At 31.3% G+C, this 9,634-nt stretch overlaps 1 long non-coding RNA gene across 1 annotated transcript; it reads right to left on the bottom strand.

Annotated features, from left to right (window-relative positions):
* Window positions 1-7,173: 7,173 nt before the first annotated feature.
* On the bottom strand, window positions 7,174-8,826 carry LOC127864360 (uncharacterized). The gene is made up of 2 exons (XR_008041800.1): window positions 8,591-8,826; window positions 7,174-8,293 (listed from the first exon to the last, which is right to left on the bottom strand). It is a non-coding gene; the product is annotated as an uncharacterized LOC127864360 (long non-coding RNA).
* Between the last annotated feature and the right edge of the window lie 808 nt (window positions 8,827-9,634).

The raw sequence follows: 9,634 nt of genomic DNA, 5'->3' as shown, positions 1-9,634 counted from the left end.
TAACCATTTTATTACTCAACGGATGGATAAAAACTAAAGCCACATAATTTTTACTTTCTGAAGCACGATGGAATAAAACCAAAACGAGTACCAACTACATATTGTACTTGCTAAAACTAAAAATAAATAAAAAAACACCTGTCGAGACTTATCATCACATACTTTAATATTAAGATCATGGCCATGCAATAAAGAAAGAGGACGCAATAACGATTGTAAAATGATTATAATAATACGTATTTCTATCTTTAGCTTCATAAAAGAGTACATAAAAAATTGTTTAAAATCGTTCAAAGAATTTAAAAACTTAATTATATTCACATTATTTAGCCGTATGTGTAGTTTTATCTAGCTTTTTTACCCCTGAAACCTCTCTAAGTACTTTATTAATGTTTTCAATGAATTTTTAATTTATTCTTTGGAGTAAGTGTTTATCATTTGCTATTGCGGCGTCTCAATTATTCATGTATTTTAGCAGGCACCGATAACACAGTGTTTAAAAAAATCTGAAACAATCCTATACATTTACAAACTACAGAGATGTAGAGAAAAATTTGCATGATATTGTTCATCAGGATAAACTATATAAACTCTGAAAACAAAAATATGGACCAACCTTTCCCTATTGAGTTTGAAAAGACGGCAGCTGACTTTCCCATTACATAATTAACGTGTAAAGAACGAAACGCAAACTTCTAAAACAGCGCACATACACGCTAATTTATCGAAAATGTGCATCGGAATTGTATGTCCAAAACCATGTATGAAACTAAACATCTCAGCCAACATAAAATCCTTTCATGTACCATTTGAAGGCACTTAGTTAGTAAATATGTCTTATTCTTTAAATTATGTTTGAAGGTTTCTCTCTTGCTAATGCAAATAAAGTTTCACATTGTGAATATATTCAAAGCATTCGCAAATGAAACATATTGTAACTATTGCATTGTATGCATTGTTGCATTTTTATACAATAAACATGTAAGAAGTAATTGATAAATAGTTGCTTAAATGCTTAAGTTATTATATTGATATTTAGCTGTATATGGTATTAGAAACTTCTGATTTACACAGTTTGTGCACAAACTACGCGCATTCATGTTAAAGTTCAAATATAAAGTTACCTATCCGAAGTAAAATGTGTATATTACCTTACTGAAATGTGAATGTAATTCAATTTAACACAAGCAACGAAATAGTATTCATGCCGATTTAATGGGAATTTATCTAACATTCAGATATCGATTACATTTTTATAAATAACATGAATCGTTTTCAAAAAATCTAATTACACTGTAGAGCAGATTGTGACACGTTCAGTGAGTGAAACGTTTACTTGTATAGGAGGTAGTTATACAGCTTGAGAATGGACAACAAACCATAACGAAATAATATGAACACAATTTAAACAGATTCAATGTATGAACAAAAACGATACAGACTCAACCTGTTTAAGTTGTGCACAAGTGAGCTGAGTATAATATGTCATATCAATATTGTTTAATTTACAAAATTACAAACCATATGGATTGTAAAACGTAAAACCGTATAAGTGTATGCATACATGAAAGTTGAAAAATGAACAATGGAAATATATCTTGTTTGCTTAAATCATTGTATTGGTTAGACCACAACAGGCGCTTGAATATATTGCAACTTACAAAAGATGAAGTTGAATACAATAACGTATATAACTACACACGTACGTTACGAAGTTCAGCGGTAGTTAACAGTTAACATAAACGTAAATACAATAACACTACTGATAAAAGATTGTTACAATATTCAATTTACTATAAACTAAATGAGTCAATAATTTAATATGCACCTTAGCAACAGACTCACATCTTCGAGAGTCTCAATTGAATGCACTAAATACTGGTCAGCTAATTCAGCAAAATAAGTTCATTCAGACAAGCATCACACTAATAAGCAACTTACTTTATGAAGGCAATAACAGTAATCGCTTAAAAAGTTGCAGTAAAATATTGTCAACTCCTAAAATGTATAAAAATACAAATCAATCTTCACAGCATAAATCAATCTATCGTTTGTTCAATCAATACATACGTACAAAACGACATACACATATCTGGCCACATTTCTTCACGCGATGTGATATATATAGGACCAACAAATCAGAGAACCTTGATATCAAGACGGTCGAATGCCTTGTTGTCTACGTGTGTCATGCTTCACTGGAATATATAATTAGTGTATCTCTCAAATGTGACATTTAATCATTGGTCTCAATGATTGTATTATACGTGTCGCAGAAGAGATTGTTTATGAATGATTAAAATAGTCCACTTTCTGCTGCGTCTTCATGACGTAGCAGCTCATTCATAATTTGAGGCTACAAATAGATGCGGTGTGACGTGAAACTCGTCAGACCATAAAAGGGTCAGATAAACGGAAAACGCAGAGCACTGCGCATGCGCAATGGAACATAAATAAACAAAATCGTATGCGTGAGAACCGTCAGATAAAGGTAATATTGAGCAACGATTCTTTCCATTATTTAAATTTTAATTGCAACAGACACATGACAATTTGGCATAATATTTAATGTATAACTACGATTACAATTTACCTTCAAATTTACTGCAGTTATTTACAAAGTTGAACATCGGTGCACAATATCGCTACCACAGGTGTTGGGCGTGTGGCCAAGTCACTTTAACACTATCAATTTGTCATAAAACAACATTTTTTATCATATTGACAAGAAAAAAAATCTGAATTTTTTTTCTGATATATATTATATAAAAAAAATCTGATTTGTTTTCTTGTCAATATGATAAAAAATGTTGTTTTATGACAAATTGATAGTGTTAAAGTGACTTGGCCACGCGCCCAACACCTGTGATCGTTACTACACTTCGGTGCGTTCAACTTCAACGTCTTATTTAATAATGTATTAGACTAATTCGGAAACTTGTGCTGAATGTGCTTTTTATACTGAACAAAAACAATTTCGTCGCAAGTGAGACAATTTCTTTGAAGACTGATGTCTTAACGAAATACAGGCGAAATAATTAATTTCGGATAGTTCTTTTGTAACCGACCCTAGGCCTAGCAACCCTGATTTGTTGATATATTTCCTCTCAATCTGTTCAGACTGAATGACAGTTATCATTTTAAAAGAACACACTTAACAATAAACTTGTCATGATTTTGATATAAAGCATTCAATAAATCGTATACATGAATGATCACCAATCCACTGTTAATAGTGAATACTTTCCAAATTATTTTCATCTACACAACATGTGTAGCAAAGTTAGCAACTGTATATTTAAAAAAAAAACAAATAAAATGTAAAATTCAAGGAAATAAAAATTAGTCATAGATTAGATATTTTATAAATTGTTTGTTAAAAGGAAGTGGCTAGCCGTATGGCCCCATACGACTAGCTAATATTCTTTGTATAGGCTAGCCATACGGGGCCATACGACGAGCCTATATACGGCTGTTATAACAAATAAATATATTGATTATTTATTGATCTACGTGCAGATTTCTTTGCCATGCGTCGTGAGAACACGTGCTAATACATGTACTTAAAATTGTGTGCTACCACGCAGGCTGTTTAGATGCTAATTGTTTTTTGCAACATAAACGTCACGTAAGATAATCAGTGCATTTGTTTTAGCTACTTAGATAGTGAAATTCCGATTTGTGCATAGTATATAAAGGGTGTAAAAAAGGGAAATAAATTTATTTCGCCAAACAACAATTTTAGCAATCAATATAAATCACAGTTATGTAGTATTTAAATACGCATTGTACATGCATATATCAAATGTATACATTAAATATATAGTAAATAATCTTGACTAAGTCAATAAAATGAAAATTTCACGACAATTGGGCATAATACATGTAATGTCGAACATGCATACAAATTACTTTTCGGAACTACAATGATTGCTTTTTAATTTGTAATTTCTTGCAGCGGAAACAAAGACGCTGATTCGACAGTGTGAATACACAGGCTTATCCGTGTGTGTGTTTACTTGTATGAGCTTAAACAAACTAATTACTGATTAACAGCACTAAATGACAATTCTATACTTTATTAAGTATATATATATATATATATATATATATATATATATATATATATATATATATATATATATATATATATATATATATATATAGCTAAAAATTACATCGGCGGTAAGCAAGAGCGAGGATGGTCGAGTGGGCTAGGCGGGTATCTTTTTACTCCAGGACTCCAGAACCCCAGGGATCAGTGGTTCGAGTCCTGGTGAGGGTGTTTTTTTTTCTCCATTTTTAAATTGTATTCTTGTTGGTTTTTTTTTACTGGAGATCTTTAGTTCAAATGCTTAAATTTATCAATATAAAGCATTTATAGCATTTAATGACAAGCTTCAATACATGCCAAAATCTGTTGAACGGCCCCTTTAAGCTTGTTTATATTCACGGTTCTCAATTTATAAAACTTTGAACATTAGTTCACTAATTACTACAGGCATACTTTTTTTAGAGACTCAAAAATGCTTAATAATCGCTAATACCGAAAACAACTAAATATAACAAGAAATATATTTTAAAAATGTCGTCGGCGTATACGCTGACTTTGAAATAAAGTTTGCAATTTACTTTAACTTAAACTATTGTGTGTTTTTTTCCACTTGTAAGTTGCATATTCAACGCATGAAATGTGTGTTATCATTGTCAAACCACACATTAGTGTAAGTAGATAAAAACTATACTACGGGAGTGCACATCATATGTGTCCTCACATGCCTTATTATGAGTATATTTCTTCACTATCGAAATATATCGTATGTTAATATTTGATGCATAAATAAACAAATATAATTAGGAAAATAATTTTTGCCCGGATAAATAATGATAATGATAATTATGACGATGACGATGATGATGATGATGCCGATGATGATGACGATGCTGATGATGAAGATGATGGTGGTGATGATGATGGTGGTGATGATGGTGGTGTTGATGATGATGATGATGATGATGATGATGATGATGATGATGATGATGATGATGATGATGATGATGATGATGATGATGATGATGATGATGATGATGATGATGATGATGATGATGATGATGACGATGATGATGGTGCTGATGATGATGATGATGTTGATGCTGATGATAATGATGATGATGATGATGATGATGATGATGATGATGATGATGATGATGATGATGATGATGATGATGATGATAATGATGATGATGATGGTGATGATGATGATAATTTTAAACAATACGAAGTTCCTTAACTTAAAAATCGACTTCATGTTTATATCATTTTCAGAAAATCTATTTTTACAACTACACCTACAAAATATAACAGATTGTGTAAATTGTGATTGTAGATTTGTGCATTTAAGGACGCGTTTACTTGTTTAGTAAGTTGTAATTTAATTTAAGAATTGATATTAAACTATCACAAATATTTCCTTCGCAAGAATCTATCAATAATTTCTTTGATAAGCGGCCATCACACAATGGAATTAGAATTGGAGAAACATCTGTGATGGAATATAAGAGAAAATTGTTTTTAAGTTAATGCATTTGTTATCGTAATAAATGCATTCATAATATTGATTTCAATTTATCTTGTTTTTAAATGTGGTCCCAAAACTTGGCATAAACGAGAATGCTTTCCCATTTATTAGATTTCTCTTTACCATCAAAACTGAATAAAAAGTATTTGAGAAGGACGTTTTTTTTTTGTTACAAAATATGAAGATTTACGAAAAAGAAAAACAAAATACAAGAAGGTAACTTCACACAACTCACTAACACTTTTTCCCTCAAGATTTACAATTTTGATCAAACAATTGTTCGTTTTTTAAAACGTACTTACGGCTTCAGATTTGTGCCTGTCGTGCATCGTGTATTTTATGGTGAAATTTTCTAAATATTTCAATTAGAAAATTTATAAAGGTGTAAAAAAATCAATAATGATTCACAATTTTTAAATGTCAAGTATATTCAATTCCAACGAAAATGCGACACAATACCGATACGTATATCTTCATATTAACCCGAGGCATAGCTGACATCATATAACGGTGAAACGTCCGTTCGCGTTCGTGGACCTGCAGGAGGGTATTAGCATATCCATCAAACACCATATAAGCCAACGGTTTAATCGACATTGCAAATATCCAACAAAGCATCTGCGTATCAATCGGGATATAAAGTGAAAGATTCAAGCGAAAGAACAACTTCTTTCTCTTAAAACCGCTTTCTCTTTTTTTCTAACGATAACTTTAACAGGAGTTATCCAAACTTTCCTACATCGTATGCTCGCCGAACGATGCATGAACGCATTGTTTACGATTTCCTTAGCATATATTGCTAACTATTGGTCGAAACAAAAATAATCTGTAAGGTGATCGTTATCTCATTTTTTTGGCCGATGATACAATATACTATCTACACCACCGTGGTTTCAGAGTGTTCTTCTTTAGTTTGTTTTTTTTAATAATTTTCCTATTCAATTTTTTTTTAATAATTTTTATTTTTGATATCATGCTGCAAGTATCGGTCCGTATTGTGTAAGCAATTGGTAACTTGCCTTAAATATGAGACTAGCGTGTGTTAATGAGAATTTCTCCCCTGAAAATGATTTATTTTAAGTTGATTTCGTTTTTTCTTGTTTATGCAGTGTTATTTTTCCGTTAAAATATGAATTATTTATGTAAGTTACACTGTTAAAAAAATGCAATGGAAATGAGACAGTCAAAAATGTATTGTTCGCAAAATTCTATAGAAATACGTTCGATTCAAAATGAAGTCATATTAGAAGCCTAATAGGAAAATCTTTTGACAGAATTGTGAGGCAATGTAAGCTTTTGCGTATTTCTTGTTCACAAATCTTCTGACAAGAATTTATACATTCGGCTTGATATATTTGTATCATAGTTCACTAAGCATACAATAAGTTGTTGTTGTTTTTTTTTCATTTTTATAAGCTACAGCATCATCTCGATACCGTCTATTAATGTCGCCATGTAAATGTACGGTGGCAGATTGATGACAGCGGAAAATCGTCGAATCTGGGTGCTCGAAGCGTTAGAAGTGAAAGTTCAATGCCAATATGTGTATCTATGTGTATATATATATTTGGAAATTGTTAAAAAAAATCACAAGTTTTGACTTTGAACCAGATCTATTTTTGTGGGCGGCATATACATGACTCAATAGCTTATCATGCTATTGATGAACATAATACATTCTTCTTAATGCATTGATTGATTTGAACAAAATCGACATACTGATATTGCGCATACTTTGAAACTGACCAACATGCAAAGTATATCAAACACGGACGTCTTAAAGCTGGTGATTGGAGCAGTCGAACGTGGAGCTGCGCTAAACCATTGGTAGCATACTATGGAGTTTTTTGTATTTAACAGATTAAGAATAACGTGTTCAATTATTTTACTACGTGTTACAATTATTTATAAAAAAAAATCAGTTCGCATTTAAATAACTTCATCATATTTTAATTTAGTGTTAATACTTGTACTGCACACGTATAAGCAGACTGTATTGAAAGACTGTATTGACATTAAAAAATAAACAGGAGAAACATACAAGACATTAACTACTGTTCTTAACTAACCATCACAATGATAAGCTGCTTAATTTATTCAGCTACGATGTAATACCCAATATCGCTGTAACAAACGTAATTAACTCGTACTATCTATTTAAAGAAACATATAAAAAGACAAACGCAGTATCAATACACAGTTATTTCTAATCAACTGAATGGGTAAAAGTAATTAATATGAATCTACATACATCAATAATGAGTATAACAGTCAACATTGTTCCAAAAAAATTAATAAATAATTACATATAATGGTGTTCAGAGCTTCAATAGTTTACTAGATATTGAGCACATATCTGTATTAACCAACAGCAATAAACAAATGTTAGACTGTTTCAATTTACGTTTTTTTTTACTTATCCGGCTTTTATAAACAGGTACTTTATAGCACTGTTTTTAGTATATGTACCATATTATCATGTTTCTTTTAAATACCACGATCCTCCTGGCAAGCCACGAATCTTAATAGATTCTCCGCCATTTTTCGTGGTAAGTTTTGCTGGACGGACAATGGAAACTATCCGGACACATACTGTTCCACATTTTCTCAATCGTTCTAGATGCTTAAAAACCCAAAGGCGGCGGTTGTCAGATGTAACCCATTTTTCTTCATGCTTCGCAACTTTTATTTTCGGAATATCGTCAATTGTAACCCTTTAACATTTAAACAAGGTAAATTGAAGACATGATTCGTATATAATGTTTATCAAATTATAGTACAGATATGAAGGACAAATAACTATGAGTAGGTCGACCATGTTTTATGAGTTTATATATATACAGTAATGCCTTTAATTCTTTGCATAAGCACGACTGTTTCATGATATTCAAATAGGCGTTTATTAAAACCATACATGAACTTCCTTCGCCATTGACACAGGTTAAAGCTGTCAAATTGAAGGACCTGTAAAATAATATTTAAAACGTGATATTAATTAAATATATTCTGACCTTCCTTCGCATATGTCATCTAACGTCTCCCCGATCATCTTGATCTCGTGGTGCCTAAAGTTACGACGAATTGAATCTTGAGAAAAATATATTTCCGATGGTCGTAAATTAATTTCAGACATTTTGTATAGTAGTAGGCACCCACTCAATCAAATAATTATGTTAATGATATATTTTAAGTAGACTTTGATTACATTTTTTATGATCACGTTATCAATTTCCGCAAATGAAACACATGTTACTCACCCAGCCGCGATAACAGATGCATACAATCAGTACATTATATGATCAGATGTTAATCGAAAAACATAGTTGTTACAACAATAAATTCATTGTGCATGTATCTTTGAACATGAATTTAAACTATGCTTTGTATACTAAGATTTAATTGTTTACAACTTGACAGGTACCAATCTACCATTAAAATACCATTTACTGTTTCATCAAATAGTCACAGCGATTTGTAGTTAGGACAGAAGTATTAAACTTTTAAATGGTTCATTCAATTGAACATTCAGTCATAATATATATGCAAATCTATTCTTTATTTGTTTTTGCGCAGTATATGAACTAATTATTGAGTAAGGCGTGAGTTTGCGATATTTATACGTGAGTGCACCTTCCATTGTCGATAAGCGTGCTATAAACTAAAAATGACGCGTATCCGTTTAAGAAATAACACAAACTATATGTTTGAACTTGTTAAAGAGAGCATTGATGTTATCATACAATAGAGGTTACTCAAAACGTTTCATCCTTTTTTGATGGTGGATTGATTGAATGATTTTACTTAGTCATCATTAGTCATAGGTATCAACATGACCTTGGAATCCCAAGAATGGCAAAATACTCAGTTGCATAATCAGTAGCAACAGCATATCACAAATAAAAATTACATGTTGGGATATGACTCTCTGAAAGTCGAAGCTAAGATTTTGGGGTTTTAAAAATATGTAAGGTGTTCCAAAACTCACAACGGCTCACCGATTATCTAAAACCATTAAAGTATAACAATAAGCACTATGTCATTTACCTAATCATTAA

The sequence above is a fragment of the Dreissena polymorpha genome, chromosome 1 (genome assembly GCF_020536995.1).
Source record: "Dreissena polymorpha isolate Duluth1 chromosome 1, UMN_Dpol_1.0, whole genome shotgun sequence".
Lineage (NCBI taxonomy): Eukaryota > Metazoa > Mollusca > Bivalvia > Myida > Dreissenidae > Dreissena > Dreissena polymorpha.
This window is presented reverse-complemented; position numbering and strand designations above follow the sequence as displayed.